Source organism: Rhinatrema bivittatum, unplaced genomic scaffold, assembly GCF_901001135.1.
Source record: "Rhinatrema bivittatum unplaced genomic scaffold, aRhiBiv1.1, whole genome shotgun sequence".
In the NCBI taxonomy this organism is placed as follows: domain Eukaryota; kingdom Metazoa; phylum Chordata; class Amphibia; order Gymnophiona; family Rhinatrematidae; genus Rhinatrema; species Rhinatrema bivittatum.
Genome location: NW_021821041.1, coordinates 5159 through 26901, shown reverse-complemented (window position 1 = coordinate 26901; position 21743 = coordinate 5159). Strand labels below are relative to the sequence as shown.

Below are 21743 nucleotides of genomic sequence, written 5' to 3'. Positions count from 1 at the left end.
CCTGAACGGAATAAGTAAAATAACAGCTCAGCTCACTTCAACCAGTGGACTGGAGATTTTTCTTTGCTTACTGTGTGTTAATGTTCTTGTGATGGTTTTAGAGAGCTTGTAACAATACAATAAGAAACAAATATTCATATAACACATTCATTTCTCCTAGGACAAGCAGGATGGCAGTTCTCACACATGGGTGACATCATCGGATGGAGCCTGACCTGGAACTTTGACCTCAAAGATTCTAGAGCTTTCAAACATTCCTTGCTGAGCATGTGCAGTTGTAGTTATCATCCTGCCCTCTAGGCAAAGTCCCTCAGCTTCTTTTATTCTTTGGCACTGTGGGGTCATGGGAGCCATGTGGTCACAGCACTCAGCTTTGCTCTCTCCTCACAGGTTTTTGTTGTGATTTTTTTCTGGACATGCAGCTGTTTTTCTTTTTCTTTTCCTTATGGTAATGTTTGTTTTTTATTTTATTTTATTCTTTTCAACTTTCTGCCTGCCAGCATGGTGGGACTTAGTCGCTTTGCAGTATGGCAGAGTCTAATTTTATTCCTTAATAAATAAATACTGCATCTGCAGTTTGGTTTCTGTGTCCTCTCCTTGCTGTGTCTGCTTTTGTGCCTTTGTCTGGTGCTGCAGGACTGACAGAATGCAGTCTGAGTGATCCATGTAGGGCACTGAACCTGGGGATTCGCCTGAGTTCTACCTAGGCAGGAGTTCCATGTTTCACCAATCGATCAGTATCGACATAGGCGCGGACAGTGAAGGGATCAAGGATCACATTGTTTCTCTGGGGAGGAGAGCTCATCCTCCTCACATTCTATGGAACAATTCTCCATGGGCAGAAGCCTTGGACAACATAGTCTCCCTTCCTGCTTGCCAGTGCTGGCAGTGCACTTTCCTTATGAGAGAACATGAGCAGGAGCCTGGGCAAGCAGCATTGTTGCTGTACCTTTCGTGCCATGTCAGGTAATGGTTACCCTTGTACACCCATGCCAGTGCACCAATGTTCTGACATGTCGATGTCAGGACAGCGTTGGGAACCAGGATTGCCATCAAGTGCTGTGGTCACCCTTGATACCATCGAAGTGCCATGGTGTCCTTGATGCCATCGAGGTGCGTGACCACACTTGGTGCCGTAAGGGCCATCAAGAGCCGTGCACGCTGTTGATTGCCCTAGTTGGGGGTGAGAGCCCTTGCGCACCGTAGGATCAAGCTGAGGAATGGCACTGACCCGAGCTTCGAGTGCCATAGGCCTCAATGCAGCAGAGTAGAGACACCAACCTCAAGCTTAGTGGTCCAGACTGCGTTGCGGACCAGGACTGCCATCAAGGCCATGGTCACTCTCAATGCCATCAGAGCCTCCCTCAATGCTATGGAGGTGCTGGGCCTTCCTCAAGCGCCATGGAGGCTATCAGCTTGTTTGCCAATCATGCCATTCATGACTGCTCTCAACAATATCGAACAAAATCACCACCGGGGGGCACTGGAATCACCATCAATGTCTGATCACCCTCAAGACCATCGGGGCGTGGGGGTCCTGAGAGCCCTTGAGCACCATGGAAGCCCTCGGCTGACAAAGGCTTCGGGCCTGGGGTGACCACATAGCTGTCAAGTACCAGGATTGCCATCGACCCGAGGCATCCATGGTGTGCCATAGCCCAGTGACTTCAAGGCTATCGAGCACTGGGGACGCTGACGAGCTCCCTTTATGGTGTCTGGAAGGGGCATCAAGCTCTGCCATCGGTAGAGTATGGCCATTGGATGCCATGAGCACTGATGCTGTCAGGTGCACGGAGCCACCATACAGCATACAGCACTAAAGGTGCTGGGATCATGGGGCATTGGAGGTCTTGCGGGGCTTCAAGCACCATCTGTGCTGTCTAGCACCAGAGTTGCTCTCGAGACTAGTGTCAGCCATAGGCACTGGCATGGACACAATCAAGCCCACAACATCTGCGCCCTTGAGCAAATAGCTGAACAGAGAGGAACGGTCAAGGACACTAGCCTTCATCAGTTCCTTTGAACATCGGTGCGGTGTGTCGATGCCACAGGGCACCTGGAGGTGCTTCAGTGCTGCAGGGCCTCCAACTTTGGCACCAAGGGCATCATCGCCTTCAGGCATTGATCTCCATTGGTGCTGCCCACCCTAGGATATTTTCAGCCTACAGTGTTTGTGAGTCATCAGCGCCTTTGGGTGCCATATACACCATGAGTGCCATCTGGTTGTTTTCTATAGGCGCTGCATGCAGTCGAGCATGTCAGGCCAGTCAAACACCATCGGAGCTCTACGCGGTATCTTTGGTGCCATAGATGCGATCCATCGCTTGTGAGTGCCGAGGGCACTGTTGGCACCGGGAGTGCTATTGCCACTGTGCACACTGGTGGATGCAGTCAGATGCTGCAGGGCATCACTACAGAGCACTATGGGCAGTGTCTGTTAACATGGGCTTCCCTTTCACCGTTATGCAATGAAAAGTGCAGTGAGCCATTCATGACCCCAATTCAAGGGCTGTGATCAGCCTCTTGGAGCATTATCAAGTACCATGGGGCAATGCTGCCTACCACCAGGGACAGCCATAGTGAGAATCACAGTGGCACTGGGGACGCTGTTGTAACACTGTATATGCTGACTCCATTAGAAGTTAGTGCAGCAGTGGAGTACATCTTGAGCAGTCTGGTACGGTGAGGATCATTTACTCCTCCAACCGCCTAAGGCTTGGTGGGCGGCATTCTCTCCGTCGCACAGCCATGCCAGACATAGTGAGACTGTCATTGTTGTGTCAAGCTATCAGCTTCCTTGCCTGTTTTGCACCTTAGGGTGCAATGGGACAGTAGTGAGTTGGGCACCATCACACACTCTTGGACATCTTTTTGGCACTGCACAGCCGCCGACTCTTAACAGGTGGTGCACAGTCCCTGCTGTGCCATGGGATTCTACCCACAAGCGTGGTGATGGGGTGCATAAGTGCCTGCCATCGACAAGATGGGGTACCGCTGCATACATACTGGTCATCGCGTTTTTAAAAGTGGAGGACACTATTCCTGCAGTTGCCTTCTAGTGTAGGTGATGCATGTTTCCCTCATGATGAGCACAGCAGGTTGTGCACTGCTGCCACAGTACTGACCTAAAACTGCATTCCTAGTCCAAACCACTAGGGGCGTAGAAACTAGAAGGGTAGTGTCAGGAGTCTTTCTCTCCCACAGAAGAGCGGTATGTCTTTCTACCCTTCCCATGTTAACCACATTGAATCCCTTGCAGGTCTGCCACCAAACTGGAGCCTCTATTTCTTTTGAATCTGTGCATCTCCTTGCAGGCCAGGACCTGCAGGGTATTGGGGTGACAGCAACAGTGGTTATTGGACCTTTCTTGCTGGTTCCTGGATTACCATGGTGGCCTACCCTGTTTGACTGGGTGGCCACCTATGGCTGATTTGGTCGCTTATGAACCTCGTCGATCAGCAACAGTAATCCACACTCCCCTGGAGAGTAGGAAGGTTTTTTGGGGTCAGGAAGCCCCAGTTCCCGTTGCTTTCTTGTCCTGTTGGAAAGGGGACATATGACTTGGCTTTCCAGAAGTGATCCTTATGGATTCCCCTTAGATGACATGTTGTCCCACCAGTACAAGGGGTGGCCCTCATGTTCTGTTTCCCATAAAAGGGTTATTAGACTGGCGGTTGCTCTCTATTCCTTGCGGGATCCGAGAGCAAGTTGAGCTTTAGCGTTCTTTCGTAGGACATCTTAAAGTGCAGCAGGTCTATTTCGAAAGGGAGCATTTCCAGATTTCTTCTCCCCAATCATACCCGGGGTCTCCTTTTATGGGGCAGCTCCCAGGCAAAGATTAGGGGTTTCTCCCATGCTACTTTCTCCCATGCCACACTTGCTGAGCACATTGTGCAGTTCTCACAGATGACCACTCTTGCCAGTCATTCTCGCATGCGGGATCCTACCTCGGTGATGAGGGTTCTGGTTCATTTACATCTCAGTTGGCAGGTATGCTTTTCAAACTCTCAAGGATTTACACTTGTGGCATCCCTTCTTTCTGTCTCTTGGTGGAGAGTTCTGGATTTCTTCCCTGTGAGGTTCGCTCTCAGTTTCAGCTATTTCTATCATGCTGAGGGATCTACCTCAGGGGTGTAACTCCCTATTGGAATCAGCAGTGAGTTGTTTGGTGGGGTCGATAAATACAGCCTAGTGGCTTTTTCTTATTCCTGCAGCCCCGGGGTCTGCCTCCTTGTGTTCTTTGCTCCTTCCGAATTCTGGTCAGAATGTTTGGGGAGGGGGGGGGGAGCGAGGGAAGGAAAACTAGGCCATTCGTGGTATATCCTAGTGTATACTTGCAGGGATCAGTACACCACCTTTTCCCTGTTTTGTTGCCAAGTTCTGGCCAATACTACCTTTAGGTTTCTATACTTCACTGGATTGAGCAAAGTGCCTCCCTGTTCACCTGAGCTCTCCTGTGCACAAGATGGATAGGCCTACCCTTGACAGGGTGGAGCATGGTTGAACTTCAGGTCTAGTTTAACTCCTTGCTCGAGGGTTTTTGGGCTAGCGATTCTGTTCAGGGATTGCCTTTCTTCTCCTCACACTCTTGACGTCTGTCCTGGGTGATCACATCTCTCTGGTACTTCAGCAGCTAAAGTCTGCCACAGACCTGGCCGCTGTTGCCACTTCTTCCAAGAGTTGTTTGAGTTTTTCTGCCCATTGTACATATCGGTCAATCATTGGGCGCATTTCTGCAAATGTATTCTATCCTTCAGATGCTAGTGGCCTGTAGTTTCTTTCTGGAGGGCACTCTGACCCCAGTTGGATTTTTCGGTGGGCTTGTGACATTGAAGGAAACTGTGTGGTCTTCTTCCAAAAGTAGTTCTCTTGGTTGATTTTCTAGGCCTTTTCCTATATACAGGCAGATTTAGACCTACTTTGCTTGTCAGGGTACGTGGATCTGACACCCTGGTTATAATCTTTCATGAGACAAAAGTATGCTTCTCGCTGGACTTTTTATAACAACCCTGCCTCTGCTACACATTGGGTGGGGTTTTTTGTCTGTCTATTCTTTGGTTTTCTTTTGTAGAACCCAGCTCTTTCCCCCCAGATCCATTCTTGGGTTGGCTGCCTCAAAGCCAAATGGGAAAAAGATGATGCTTTCAGCACTGTGGGGTTACCCACTTTGTCCTGTTTTCAGCAGCTTGTAGCTAGGGATTTACCCATGTGCGAGGACTGCCATCCTGCTTGTCCTCGGATAAAGCAGAGTTGCTTATCTGTAACAGGTGTTCTCCGAGGATAGCAGTATGCCAGTCCTCGCGAAACCCACCCGCCTTCCCTGAGAGTTGGTTTCTCCATGTATTGGCTATTTCATGGACTAAGAGACTCTGCCTAGGGGGCAGCTGCACATGTTTAATAGGCCATGTTTGAATGCTCTAGAATCTTTGAATTCAAAGTTCCGGACTAGGCTCCATCCAATGACTCTGCTTTTTTTTATTATTGTCTCTATTATAATGTTTTATATTTTTAATATTGTGATAACTTTATTTTTATATTTGTCAATGTTAATTTATTATTTAGTGTATTTAGCTCACACCTTTTCATTGTAGCTCAAGGCTACAAGGTTTGAATGTTATTTTGTCATATTACTAGTAAATTAACGGTCTATAGTCAAATGTGGTAGTGATTTGCAAATGGCATCTTATATAACGTGTGCACATTGGCAACTGGTAATAACTGTATGCTGATCATATTGAATGTAACAGGGTGATGTTAGTAGACTGATATATGAATAGATGGTTAGAGTAATTAATGTGCAGACAAGCACCAGAAGTAGGGAAAAAGCTTTTAGATGACTGCTAAATGCAAATTAGAGAGCCATTAACAGTACTGCTTCACTTCTTTGACAGTTCTGGGGGTGGGGAGAGCATTAAAGGTTACCCACGTGATATGTACAGATGATTTCCTCAGCTTACCTGTTTGAAACATCAGTAAGGCTAGATCCACTTTAAACATTTTTCCCTCCTTTCCCTGGTGACACAGTACAGAAGCTAGTTTGCAATAGAACCTGTATCCTTTTTTTTTTCCTTCCTGAAAATGATTATATTCACTGCTAAATTGCTTAGCAGCCATTAATACTTCTGAAGTGCAGAAGGGTATTGTACTGAGTTGCCTGGAGAAAAGGGATAGAAAGAATAAAAACTTTAACAACATGCACAGCCCCTACCCATCTGCCTGGAATCTTCCAGAGGTTCTCGTTCTGAGAGCTGCTCCTCGTGGAAAAGGTCATCTGTAATCTTTGCAAACCAAAACTGTGACTGACTTACTAGTTTGAAATAGCTCTAGTCTTCCAGCATTAGCGTCTCTCTACAGCTGTTCTTTAAATGTTAACATTACAAATAACAGAAAATTTAAAATGTGATATTGGGGACAACTCCATAAATCTACAATTAAAACCAGTGGACTGGCAGAAACCCCATAGGCCGTTCCTTTCATTAAACCACCAGGTGTGTATTGGTGACAGTCTGGGCTGGTCACTAGTTTCTGCTTAGGATCAGCCATGTTTAAACACCAGGTCAAGCAGAGAAGACCAAAGTGGGCATAACTGTAAGAACATGTTTTGATTATACACAAAGGTAATATAGTTTATAGTATACAATAGACTAGTTTTAATTTAATTAAAAATCACAAGTTGAATTTACGTTAATAAATGCATGTTTATTTTAACTGGAATAGGATCTGTCTTATAGTATGATATTTAATGTTCTAAGTGGAACACACATTGTTTTAAGCTGGTACTAACTTAAGGTTTGTTTTAATTTGCTCCTTCCCTACCCTTTGCAAGCCTCCGTAGTGACTGTAATACACCTTGTCAATGCTGTTGTTGACTCGGTGGAGAAAGAAGGTATATATATGGATTTTTTTCATTAATGATTGTATGACTGTAAATATATGTTGCAGGAATGTAGCTGTATTGTAGCATAATAGACATAATATAGGAGCACAAAGCTAAAACGCTAGTTGCTTATTAATTGGAATATATATGTATTGCATGTGTCTGTTACATGTTTGTCTTTAGATATTTATGTGTTTCTTGACTTTCCAAGGATTAAGCACTGCCTAACTGTACATTATGTAAGAATATAATTATAGCTAGCATTTTTAGTGATTTTTTTTTTAAAGCCTCGAAGCCAAAATTCAACTGTTTCATTTGTTTCCAGCAGTTCCTTAATATATTGTCATGTGATTATAAGCTGTTAATTGTTACAAGGCCAAGAAGAACTGGGGATAGGAAAGGGGAAATCCTTGAGTAAGAACTTTTTTTTTTCTCACTTGAAGTCCTTTCTTGAAAATACAAAGAGTTTTTAGAACTGTTGATTCCAAGACTTTAAAGTGCAGGGTTGAGAGTGCAGTGATTTGGGCACAGAGTATATAATTCAGGCAACTTTAGTTTGATTCTCCCTTTCTGCCTCGTAAGCTCCCTATGGTACTGCTTGTTAAACTGTAAACTCTTTGAGACTTGGACATTGTGACCATATGAGTTATGTAAAATATGAAGTACATTGACAGTAAAAGAGTAATAAGTATTTCTCATGTATTGTGTCCAGACGTACAGTAGTATTTGTGTGACTATTGCAAAATAAACTTTATTTTCCCAAGCTGTTAACAAAGCATTTCCATGAATATGTAAGTAAGTATGGGCCTGATATTCAGCTGGCAATTGGCTGGATAAGTATGACGTATCCAGTTATATTCAGCGGCCGCTAGATAGCTGACTAAGGACCTTATTTTCCAAGGCTGCGATAGCTAGCGAAAGTAGCGCACGCCTGCGCTACCTACATCGGGGCGGAGTCGGCTCCAGAAGAGGAGGAGTCGGGGCGTCTCCGGGGCCGACTCTGCAACAACGGCGTGGACAGCGAAAAGGTAAGGGCCTTTTCGCTGCCTATTTCGCACCCAATAACTACACCGTCTATGATGGAGTTATTGGGTGCGATGCCGGCAGCGATCGCACCGCAGAGGTGCGATCGCTGCTGGCTAGCGCAGGACAGCCCCCCGTTTCGGCCCCTCATTACCGCATTTTTCTAAAGTATCGCAGGCCTGCGATACTTTAGAAAATGAGGCCCTAAGTCACTTATCTGGCTGTCTTTTAGCTGGTCAGTTTGTGGCCAGGCAATGGGCGGAGCTACTTAGCCAAATAACTTAGCGATATTCGGCCCTAGGCAGATAACTTATCCGCCTAAGTTAGACCTGCTCAATAGCAGGTCTAAACTTAGACGGATAAGACTTATCCATCTAAGTAACGATTTGTCTGGGGATATTCAGCAGTATAATCGTGCTGGATATGTCTATTCGACTAACTTAGATAAATAGACAACTTTAGAATATTGACTCCTATATATTTAAGTGGTGCAGATTAGTGTACCTGCACACACACAAATGCTCTGGAGGTGAGTGGCAAGGCAGGGAGTCTCTTCCATTGCACAATAGTGCCACCTAATGGCCAGACTCAGTCTACTTATGTAGTTGAATTTCAGCTATATTGGCAGTCTGTACTGTGGACTGTCACTGCAATAGCTGAACTAGCCAGGCAAGAAGAGAGAGTTAAAAATGTGGAATAGCCTTGGATAGTTGCAACTGAAGGCCCATGAGTTGGTAGCCTGATAGAGGCCAGTTCCAAAAGAACTGGAAACCAAAAGGAGCAGGCTGAAATTGTAATGCCAAAAACAGACACTGATAGAAGCAATTTGCATCAAATGTTTTAATCCGTTCAGTATTCTAAAAATTGTTCCAAAGTTTATAGTTCCAAATACTTTATTATAGTAATGTTCTGCTAAAGCCACATCTCTATAAAATCGCAATTTGATTTGCTTACAGTTTTGCTGCAAGGCTTTTTTTTTTCCCCCCCTGAAATTGAGACACTGTTTGTGAGCCAGTCTTCAGAAGAAAACATTTAGGAGAATTGTTTTAATATTCAGGGTAAAATATTGTATTAAACTTGTAAGAAAATTGTCATTTTGTAAAAAATAAATAAATAAACCCCCACCCCCTGAAAAAAAGCAAAAAAAGAATTCATAATGCATTAGAAGTTAACTTGATTTGTATACCATTCAAATTATAAGCATTCTAGCTTTTTTCTTTTCAGGGAGGCAGGTGGTTGGGGATTGGTGAAGGACAACGATTTGTGACTTTCATTTGAAAATGTCATTCTTTTTTTTTCACCTTAAAGACAGATTTCTGTATATTTAGTTATTTTTGGATAATAATTTAATGCATCACTGTACTTGAACAAAGTTTTCTCCATCAATAATCAGGCATAAATGAGCCAAAACATGTGGGTGATGTCATCTGATGGTACTGGCACAGACCCAACTCTCAGAGCTCTCAAGAAGTCTTATTGAGCATGTGCAGGAGTTCCTGCGCATCATATCTTGCCTCAGGATACCCCTGGCTTCATCCAAGCTACAGCACGGATGCATTACCTGTCTGTGTCTCAAATTTTATTGGCCTATTTCTTTGGCCTAGTTTTTTCTGCTTCATTGCATTTTTTTTCTTGACGTTCCCCTCAAAAAATGTTTGTCAGAATAAATAAATATAGATTTAGAATACAGATATATAAAATACAGAAAAAGAAGTAGAGAAATCCAGAACTAAAAAGCTAGCAGTCAGTGGGTTTAAGGCCTGCATTTGTGTGCACCGGATGTCTTTTAAGATACCTATTCTGTCTGTTATCACTACCTTGGTCTGGATCATGATACTATTAACTGTTATAGTTGTGATCAAATGTCCTTGAAGATAAAGCATTTTGTTTGTTTATTTATATCCTGCCTATCTCAAAATCCTAGGCGGTGTACAATAAAAATATACATAAAAACGAAAAGCATCACACACATACGATAAAGAAGATAAAAATAAAAGGACATATATTAAAGCAGACAAAAAAAAGATCAGAAGAACAGCACAGCCTTGCAATTAGATATTTTCTTAATAGAACGCTAGCTTGAAAAAGAAAGTTAATGCCATAGACTTGAAGATCTTAGTACATTCTGTCATTCTTAATTTCTGTGGCAGAATGTTCCACAACATTGGCATAGCAATAGAGAATGCCTGCAATCTCGTATGTGCTAATCTTACTTGAAAAATTGAGGGGACATCAAGATGACCCCTTTGTGAAGAGCGAAACAACATCCCTGGGTTATATATTCAAAGTAATGCATTAGTCCATGGCAGGGCATCAAGGAACATAAATTTGTGTATGAGAAAAACAGTTTTCTGTTTTATCCTTCATTGAATAAGCAACCAGTTGAGTTCTCCAGATATTCAAGCCTTGCCTCAGGAGCTTATGGCAGTGAGAGTAAGTCCATGAAAAGCAAGGCTTGAATGTGTAGCAGGAACTCTTGAGAAAGCCCCATTATGTAGGCAAAATTCCTCCATCTTGGATAGGAGAGGTTCCAACTGCCCTCACTGGTCTTCCGGGCTTAAGGAGGCAAATAAATTCTTTACCAATTCTGATACCTGGGCTTCCACTGGTTAATGCACCCTTTGCACTAAAGCTGGAGAGACATCCTGTGTAGAAAATCCTATTGGTTTATTCTCACTAAAGGCTGTGGACACCAGTGGCAATAAGTAGGAGCTTGGAGCCACAATAGTTGCAACTGTTCAACCAATAGGTTGTGACGTGCTTCACACCATGAGGTGTTAAATTCATTCCCTACAGGGGGAGTCCCTTCATGAATCGGAAGGGAGAAGACTGGAATCAGCTCATTCTGAGCTCCTGACAGAGGTTCCCTCCTTGGACTAACAAATCTCCTCCTTAGTCTCCCTCATCTTCTTTGGAGTTCTTGGATCAGCATACTCCCATGATCAGGTGAAAAGGATTCTACAGAGATTCCTTCAGGTCCCCTGCCAGTCCTGCCTCAGCATACCTCTGCACCAGAGGATCACAGCTACTTGTGCTTTTTGGAAAAGCTAGCAAAGACACAGTCCATCACTACTGGCGAAGAACAGAACCGAAGTTCAGATTTCTTTGGGCTATTGCAATTTCTCTAACCTCCAGTGAACTCTTAAGTCCATTCTGGTGCATAGCGTCCTCAAGGACTTGTAAATGAGGTTGTGACAGGCGCCATCATCTTCCAGTGGCCCAAAAGCTTTGGAGTAGTTCAGCTACCACATAACTCTGGTGGTGGTGGAGTCAGCACTGAAACACATTTAAGTGTAACCGGGATCATTTTAATATGCCTCTTGGGAAGGATCCAAATGTGTTGGATGCGTTTAAGACGGCCTTTCAGGGTTCCATGCTTATGGCTCGGATTATGGTTCTTCAGTTGTACAAGATACAGAATTTGCATGAATGTGTGCAAAAACTGAAACCTTTGATGGAATTGTCCGATTCTGGCATGCAGACCTCCATCAAACTGTGGAGGAATATGAGAAGCATGTTATCCATTCCTCGTCTGAACTTTTGACACCGCAGCCAGAACCTCTGCTGCTTAAGTAGGATCACAGTTTATTTGAGAATAATGTACAACTTATTTGAGGATAAGGTTCAGGAAATGGTTGTTTTGATTAAGGAGCATCAATCCGCTCTACAGTTGTTAGTAGTGATGGGGAGCACTTCTGTAAGTGTCCATTCTTCCAAAGACATCCCTTCCATTCTTTTCAACAAAGGCAAGCTGCTCCCACTCTCCAGCATCAGCAGCTGTCTGCTAGAGGTAGGCAGAGGGAGAGGTGTCAACTGAAGGCCCAGCAGCAGTCGTAGCTTAATCTAGGGACTACATATATATTTTTTAATGTTCTTGAGACCCTCCTCCTCTAGTGAAGGGAAGGGTCCAGTCTTAGAATGGATCTACTTTACAAAAGACCTGTCTGCGCTTCTCTCGTTCTCCTTCCATACAATGGATAGCTGTCATCAGTTCTAATCTTTTCTCCTTCACCTCAGCTGGAAGTAGCATCTCTTCTTCAACAGAAGGTGATTACGCTTGTTCCTTCCCAGGAATGTGGCCAAGGATTCTTTTCCAGGTATTTTTCTAATCCCCAAGAAGATGAGGGGATTAAGACAGCAGGATGAATCAGCCATACTGAATACCCACGCGCCTCCCTGGTGAATCAACTATCTCACTAAAGCTTAAGCTTTGAAAGAAACGGAGGTACTCACAAAGCAGTGTAAACAGTGGGTCTCTGTCAGTGCCATCAGGTGATGTCACCCACGCATGATGCTCATTCATCCTGCTGTCTTTGGAGAATGCTATTAAAAGGTAAGCAAACTACTTTACCATCCAAATTCTCTTCAATAGTTGGCTATCTGATTGGGATTAATATTTTGTGGGTTTGGTCTTATTGATTCGATTATTAGTTTCCTCAATGGGTCACCTGGTATTCTCTAGCAGTCTCTCATCCAGGTATTAACCAGGTCTGTCTGCGTAGCCAGATACTCACAAGGAGTGTAACATAAATGTTGATTCCTTGCCTTGCACAGTGAGGCCGATGCAAAAAAAATCGTGCTGAAAGCAGGCGCTGTGTATTCAGTGCCTGCTTTCATAACACGCCCCCTGGCACCTCTCCTGGGGGCGCGATGCAATATTTAAATTAGGGCTCGCATTGTCGAGGAGGCCCTATGGGCGATTGTGCGCCCCTAGTGCCTCATTGGCAGCGCAAACCAGAAAGAGGTCCACTGTGGTGGCTGTCCATCTGTTAAGAAAACGGATGCTGAGTTTATCAGCGTCCCGTTTTCCTAACCAGCGCACATGCAGGGGTTAGGAAAATGGACGCTGATTGTGTCCATTCTCCAAACCTGACTACCAGCACCAGAAGGAGTGTATAAAATCAATATTAAAATGTCGAGCACTTAATATTAATTTATTCGCTCCTTCACTTATTGCGGATTGATCCCTTTACTGTCGCATGTCAGCGAAAGGACCAATCTCCTTTCAGAAAGCTGTCCTGAAAGAGGAATGGGTCTTTACACTGACAAATGGGCAATAAGTGAAGGAGTAAATAAATTAATATTAAGTGCCTGACACTTTAATACCGATTTTATCCACTCCTTCTGGTGCCGGTAGTCAGATTCGGAGAATAGACATTGAATGAACCAGCGTCCATTTTGCAAACTCCTGCCAGTGCTTTTTTTAAACTTTATTTTTTTATTATTTTTTTAAAGAGTTGTTCCTCCCATTTTAAATAGGAGGCAGTACAAAAAAGCAGTTTTTTCTGCTTTTCTGTACTAGTAGTAGGCAGTACAAAAAAGCTAAATTGTGCATCCTAGACACATTTTTTTTTTTGCATAGGGAGTGAATAGCTAATAGCCTCATTCACATGCATTTGCATGTGATGAGCGCTATTAGTTTCACTCCGTGTTGGACATGCGTTGTAGAGGCACTAATCCCCGCGTCCAACTGCAGGTTATACAGTGCGCTGGGCTCAGCGCACTGTATTGCATCGGCCCCAGTGACACACAAGATGTCCATATAGTTACATATTCTTCTAGTAATGTAGTATTTTGCCAGAGATGGATATTGTTAGTGGTAGTAATGATATTGTATAGCATTCTGTAATACTGTAGTATGAGCCACAGAATCTGACCCCTGTTGCAATATTGCAGAAAACTGGTCCTGCTGTATGTCCCACTAAGCTGCCTCGGCTGCCAGCCTATGCAGGGCCACTTCTAACTTCTCTTCAGCCTATGTTGTTAGGCTGTCTGCTCCTGGAAAAGGGAGGTCAAGTTAGTACCATCTGTGAGTAGGCAGGTGGATGAAAAGACCGGGAGGGAATAGGAAAGAGATGCCAAGGAACTGAAAGGTTAAAAGAAGCATGAGATAGAAAAGAAATAAAGGTAAATGAAAAAGTTCTAAAAAGTAAAAATATAAAAAACAAAAACCGGACAAAAGAAAATAAAAAATATTTTTAAATGAGATGTACACAAAATAGATCTTTAATAATATATTTGCAGTGCATTTTTCTTTTTGATTATGTAATATGTTAATTTTCATTCATTTAAATATAATAGATTGTAGTTAATTTTTAGGTTTGTTTTAGTTCATTGAATTTTGTGAAGTTGGCTGTTTTCTAGAAATGGGTAGAGCCTAGATTATATTTATTAGAATTTGTTTTATTTTATATTGATTTGTTCCCATATTGTTCAATTGGTTATATAGTTTTATGTTGATTTATGGTTTTGAACTTATTTGGATGACTTATATTAGTCCATATTGTCTTTGTGGAATGTTATTATGTTTCTAACCAATTGTATTTTATATTTCCCACCTTGGGCATTTTCTGGAAAGGTGGTTAGAAATCAAAAGAAATAATAAGAATTCTAAAAAATGTTCTATTCATTGGTTCCACAAGAGACCTGAGCTATAGCTATATGAAGTACAATAGAGCCCCTTCTAGCAATGGCAGCTACCTGCATTTTACATTGTGTGTGAAATTTAAGAAAACATTTGTGATGTATTTGTAAAAGGAAATGTATTCAGAACTCTGAATTCCCTAACTCATTAGGATTGATCTTGAATCCAAAACATTCAAAAATGTTTGGGAATAAATGATATTCTCTATTACTTTGAGCATATTAACACCCAGCTGTCTTTTTTTTGTTCACTTTTCGCACCTTTTGAAGATAATGTTGAGTACTTCTAATTCTGTATCTCCGGGCAGACTGCTTGAAACCTTGGCTCCTTTTCCAGTGCCCCCTTTGGTTTGCTTTGCCTCCCTGCAGAGCAGCGTACAGCTTCCTTCACAAGCTGTACGCTCAGTGTTATCAGTTTAGAAAATGCACTGCAGTATAGACCCACTATAAAGTCAGTAAGGTTAAAGCTTTCCATATCCGTACAGCATTAAAACATAACAGAAGAAAACACTTTGTGGGGGTAGAGAGAAAGAAGGGGCTTATCCAGAAGTGTCCTGTACCCCATCTGGTGATGCATTCATCCCCTGCTGGATTAACTGAGGTCTGCGCTTTCAGAGCTGCTGATTAATAGGCTCCAGATGGGAGCAAGGAATCTTCTAGAAACTGACCAGGTCATAGCAAAAAACTTTTCTCTATGAAAAGCTGTGTAAAACATTTTAGTTCTGGACACCCATAAGAGAGCATTTCAATTTAGCAGACTTTGTTTACCAGATTGAAGAATACTAGACAGACCCTTCAAAAGATTAACTTGTCTTGTTTTTGATTGGCACAGTTGCTTCATACTTTGGTCACTTTGCTTTTTAAGCCTAATTATTTCCCTCTCCACTGTTACACGTGTCTTTAAATTTAAAGGTACACGCCTTTAATTATGCCCACACCTCGTCCTTAAAAAGCTTTACCTGAGATCACTATTTCTTTCTTGTAAAGCAGGAATATAGCATTTATCAGTGTGTTATGATGGAAGTTTTCACAAGCTGTGAATATCTAATATGACTTTAGGAAGATGTGAGTAGGTATATATGTATTATAATCGATTGCAGCAGCATTTTCCCTATGCACTTAATAACATATCTCATTGTCAGGTGTGGGTCACCTAGCAAGTAATGGGTGATGTGGTGACATCCTCTGACTTCCCTTCTGTTTCATGTAGATTGATGTCTGAAACCAAATATAAACTGCCACATTGAACAGTGGGAAAATATTGGCTACTCGGGAGGGAGTGATAGCCCATAGAGGCTGTGTGTGATCTTCTGTCAGCCATGTGGGCTTGTCTTCTAAGCCCATATTTTCCATCATATTCCTCTGTTACCTCAAGAAACTCCTAGTTCATTTAAACTTTTCCACCAACAATGAAGGTAGAAAGGGCTGGCTCCTTGAAGAACTCCTGACTCAGGCGGCTAGAGAGGAGTGGTCCTGGTATTTTAACTCCCTCACCACCCTTTACACACCACACACAGATCAGGAAGTCAGGGAGCAGCTCTCAGAGGGCACAGCTTAAAATAGGCTGCTGCTGTCTTTCAGATTTACTGTATTTGTTTTGGGCATTAAAAGTAATCTTTTTTTTTTTTTTCTTTTTCCTGTGGAATAGCAATGTGCCAATCCTGTCAAAACTTGCAGCTGGCATGGTAAATTCCTGAGTCATCCATAGCCAACCATAGAAATGCTGTGGTGACTCCATTTATTATATTGGAAGCCACCGTGGGTTATCTGCAACCATGTGCATGTTTCTGCTGGTCAGGAACTCTCTCTCTTGAATGCTATTGTAAAGCAGCAGGGTTAATCAATCAGTAGATTTGGCTGTACCTTACACCTTCTTCCCTTGTACAGTGACACTTCATAAAGGGGAACAGCAGTTGGATCAGTCCACTGCGTGAGGTGAGAGAAGCTTGTTTCCCTAACCACTTTTAATTTGCCAAAAAAAAAAAATCATCATGCATCTCTTGATGTCAACGATCATTTGCACTTTATATGTACATGCTTTGTGGATGGGCGAGCCGGCTAAGAAAGGGCTCTTTATTCTGCCTTGAACGGTTTGATCCTGGCTGAATTTTTAATCTGAGATTCAGAATTGGGTTGTAACCTGGCTTGGATCAAAATCAGAAATGTTACTCAGCGTTTTCCGGTTCATTTCAGAGAGGTTTCTTTGGTGGTTTTTTTTAAGCAAGCGGTCATGTGTTTTACAGTTTCCTCCCGGTGCAAAAAATATAATGGCAGCAGAATTCAGTCCATCAATTGATCCTTGCAAGAGCTTTCATCACGGGACCGTCCTAAGAACCAGTGCAGTTTTGTAGTGTAGTGAGACAGAGTAAACAAGGAAAAAAAAAAAAGTAATTCTTAAATCAGTAATGTAAGCAGATAGGAAATGGAAGTTATACATCAGCCTCACATATGCAACACAAAGGCCAGAGTTTTATAAAGTACTTATTATTGAGGGGCCTGCTTTGATGCGAGGCCTCCTAGCCGACAACCTTTTTGTAAATGGAGCTGAAGCATTTCATCCCTGGGCACTGCACTGTGAAGGGGCTCCATGCTGCCATAGTAGCACCATCCCCAACCCTAATTTTCTGTCAGCTTGAGGGTGGAACCATGCATTTCAGCATTAAAGGGCCCCGCTGTGGTCGATTCTCCCCAGAACCCAATACCTTCATAAGATCAGCACTGCTTTCAGCATCGAATAAGCAGAATGAACCTTGTCCTCTATTCGATAAACTAGATGAGACATCAGAATTGGGATCAGCGCCATGTAGAAAAACATAAGAGAAGCAAAACTGCATCAAGGGAAGCACAAAACCCAATTCTGAGCTATGTTTTAGACTAGTTTAAGGAGGCCGGTCACACCTTCATACCATTATATAAGTAAATGAATACATTTTCACACCTAACTTCAGCTCTTCAATTCTGTAAGAATGGCAGATCACAAATATTGGGGCCAATGTACTAAAGAGTGTTAGCATAAGCTGTTAACATGCATTAATGTAAATTCAGCATGCACATTAAAAGCTGATACTAATGAGATGCAGATGAAACTGAAGTTAAGACAAATGTCAATGTGTGTTAAGATGGACATTGTTTCCCTCAGCTCCTGAAGGAGTAGTAAAATCTTTTGCAATACTGAGTCTCCGTTACATTTAGCATGTTTTTAATGCATGCTATTTTTCTCTGGACTATTAAGTAATGAGCTCTTTAGCAAACTCTTGCTTCTCATTGCTCTAACCCAAGCTTGTTAACGCTCGTTAACAGTGCTAACATGCATTACCTTGGCTTGTTAAAACATGCTTCCTGAAGGAAGATGTTTGGTAATAGCTTCTGAGTGCCGTGGGCAGCCGCTTATTTTTTTTTTTTTTTTTTTTAAATTACTTGAATTTGACCTGAACCATTTTTATTTGGTTTTGCTGCAGCTTGGAAAAACTTAAACCACATTGACACCTTTCCCCTGTCCCAGTTTAGAAAAAGGAGGTTCAAATTGAATCTGAACTGTCTCGCTCATCCCTAGTGCAGTTTGAAGTATATAAATATGTGTCTGGTGTTTGCTACTTTTTTAAAATATATAAATATCTGTCTGGTGTGCGCTACATTTCTATGTGCATACTGTGTGCTATGATGTATGTGTATGTTTTGTGGTTTTGCGTCATATGTATATGCACATGCAGTTGAATATTGTCCTGTGATATCAGTTGGCTGTTCTTAAAAGCAACAAATCCTGCAACTTTGATTAAAATGATATAACAATGCATCAACCATTTTAAAATGTAGATTATACCTTTTCAGAGTTTGGTAAGCAGGCATTAAAGTAGAGAAAGATGATAAATCTCGAGATTCAGAGGAAGTTTTTAGTGTATTTATGGCTGCAGTTGTTAGAGAGGTGTTCTTGGCTTCCAGAAATGTGAAAACTTCTAGAAGCGTTTACTGTAATTTCTTCCCTTCAGCATTTGATTCTTAACTAAAAAATGTTTTGTTCTCTCTCTCTACTAAAGAGTCTTTTGCGGGTCCTGATCTCAGGAATTCAAGAGGTGACTTCTGCATGCACCCATTCGTTGCTGCTCTTGTTTAATTGTTGCTGATATTTCACTTTAACGTGCATGTCTCTGCTCTTCTATGTATTCACTTAACTTTGCATGATGTTTCAATCACCAACTGTTTTCTCTCCCCCCCCCCCCACCTTCCTTTATCAAAAATGCTAACTGGAAAGGTAGAGAAGACCAAAATTTGGAGTGTTCGTTACTGCAGCATTGACCTTTGAAAGACATCTGCCATCTCCAAATAGTTACAGGAATGTGCAGATATTTCTGAATTTTGATATGTGGCATAATCACAGGATGCTAGGCGTTCTAAATAGTACTCCCTCTAGTATGCTAGTGGCCTGAAGTTGAAATTATTTGCTTTCTTTTTAGTTTCAAATTTGTCGGCATTATGACCAGTCATGACAAGTAGTAGTAGTTTATGTTTGTGAAAAAAACACACCAGAGGGCACTAGTGCACTCCAGTAGTGAGTGCATTTGGGATGCAACTCATTTTATTGCCTAGAAAAAGTAAAATTATCACAGGGAGTGCTAGAAGGTTGTTTCCCTCTGAGTAAGAACTTTTCCTCACTCTTAAGGTACCTTCCCTCTACTTTTAAGTTATTGTGTCTACTGCATAAATTCATTTATTTGGCATCTTGGGACTGTTTGAAATGCTTGCTGATTTATTAAAGCTCTATATAGCCTAGCATTTGTTTCTGCTTGATATTTTTAGGGTTATTCCATTTTTTTCTACTTTTCAAACCTGCATAAGTGATTTGTAAGGCATGCTTAAAACCAATACACAGATACTTCTGAATTCAACTGTCCAAGTAAATGAAGATTGGTGATTTGCTCTCCCATGTCTAACTATAACCTAGCAAAAGAGTTAACATATTTCAGCTAGTCTTATTTTTTTCGCATGTAATATCAGGATATAAATAGTCAAACCTTTGGCAGAGCTGCTGGTTGTTTTTCCAAATTAAGACAATAGTCAGGAAGTGTAAATTCCTTGATAATCTAAGGAAAGTGTCGTAATGTCATTTTTAGCAATCCAGGCATAGCAACCACTAATAGCACTTGAAACGCGAGTGTGTTAAATTTGTTTGTTTTTGCCATTTCGGAGTACGCTTCAGGTGAAATGCACGATTTCTGGAACATTTTTAGCTTAAGATTTTGAGTAAGTCAAGAAAAAAATAACTAATGCATGATGTACCGTAAGGTTGCAGCTTTGTTGATTTGTGTTTTAACGCTAATGAATGTTAACGCAAATGTATTACTCCAGAAATGTGTCTAACATTAAAAAACAATGTTTTGCTAACTATGTTCTGTGCAGATTATGTTGACATTTGTTATCCAAAAATGCTCTTGAAAAATGTATTTATTAAACTATTTCCACATTGCAGGTTACCATTGGGACACTTCTGACTGGATGCCAAGTGTCCAGCTACCTGGTATTGAAGAATATCCACATTATGAAGTTGTTCAGGAATCTGCTCCACTTTACACAGACCCAAATGCCATTGATACCGACTATTACCCAGGGGGCTATGACATAGAAAGCGATTTTCCACCTCCTCCAGATGACTTCCCTGTGCCCGATGAGCTCCCACCTTTGCCACCAGAGTACAGTGAGCAGTTTGATTCGTTACAGCCACCCAGGGACATGCCTCCAATAGGTAGCTTGGGCTCCTCCACGAGAAGCAGGCGAAGATTCAACCTCAGTCAGTACCTCCCTCATCACCACTATCCTGCAGATATGTCTGAACCTCAAAACACAACCAGTGGAGACAGCAGCAACTACCAAGAAACCTATGGTTCTTACGCATTAGGGTATGACAGAGACTTTGAAACCCCTATGATGGACAACATATCCATGTCTGTGTATACTTCTACGGCTTCTTGCTCCGATGTGTCAGCGTGCTGTGAGATGGAGTCGGAGGTGATGATGAGTGACTATGAGAGTGGAGACGATGGCCATTTTGAAGATGTGTCAGTCCCTCCCTTGGATTCCCAACAGCATACGGAAGTCTGACACGCCAACTTGAGTTAAAAAGTGCCTGGACTTAAATATTCTAGAACAATATCTTTAAAAAAAAACAAACAAACAAAACTTTTTTTTTTTCTTCTCAGCAGTGCTTTTGTGTGCTTTTGTTTCAGTGAGTTAAAACCGGCATGGCTGCACTGGATCATGCAGCTCATTATAGCAGATGTGTATTAGCCTGTTTCCGTTCCCCCAGCCTGTCGCAATAGGACAATACAAAGCAACAACAACAAAAAACCCATGGCCATTTCAAAGTGTTTTTTGTATTTGCATTGTCTGTGTGAAAAAGTAATCAATCAGAAACTCGACACACCATGTCACCATCTTAGCATGCTACATGTATTTATAGATTTAATGCAAAGATTTAATTTTAATTTTCTCCCATCTTTTGTAAATTTTATGTACAGTTTTTTGATTTTGTTTTAACTAGATTTTGTAGATATTTTGTGACTTTGTTTTCCAATGAGCTTTAGTGATGTTAAAGCGTGCCATTAAACTAGTACTCCTGACCATCATTATAATCAGGGCTTCACTGTATGGTTTCTTCCTATCCATCCATTCCCCCCCACAGACACACACACACTCTCTCTGTCATTGAAGTCTGACATTTCATGAACATTTTTTAAACAAGTCATTCAATTTCAACTGTAAATAGACAAGGAGAGGTCTGATACCTTTTGGGGGCTCAGATATATGGAAATGTCTTAAATGAGATGTTGTATTTTAGAATTGTAAACATTTTTCCTTTCTTGGAAAATGTAATGGGGACCCAGTGCATACCTTGAGAACCAAAACCACCATGACACAGTTTTTATAGTGTCGATATATTTGTGATGCAATGGTCTTGTAAAGGTTTTTACTGAAAACTACATTAGCCACTCTTTCTTACTGACAATAAATTATTAATAAAATTCTTAGGCTTTGTGCTGTGTGGCTCTATTTGGTGACTATAAAAGGGTCTCTAGTCTTTTGATGAATTACAGATGTGTATCTTTTATAGCAATGAAATATGATTCAGCAGTAACAGGCACTACATTACATTAGGCCATCTGTTGATTATCCACTAGATGGCACTGTGTAACTAGTTGACAGTTCAAACAGCATGGTGGTGCACATTGAATTGAGAAGCACTCTTAGTTTAATCGCTCAAATAAAATATGAACACACCTCAAAGAAATAGGACAAATATATTGTACTACAACTTAAACTGGGAACAGGTGAATGACAAACACATTCCCTAATGTCATATTTGCTTATTTTAGCAAATGGCAGTCATTTGCGCGCTGTTAGGGGCATTCTGGGGCTGGTCTGATGGCTC

General features: G+C 41.8%; 1 pseudogene; it reads left to right on the top strand.

Moving 5' to 3' along the window:
• LOC115082387 overlaps positions 1-21350 on the top strand; it is a 96815-nt pseudogene extending 75465 nt beyond the window's left edge.
• Positions 21351-21743: the final 393 nt, after the last annotated feature.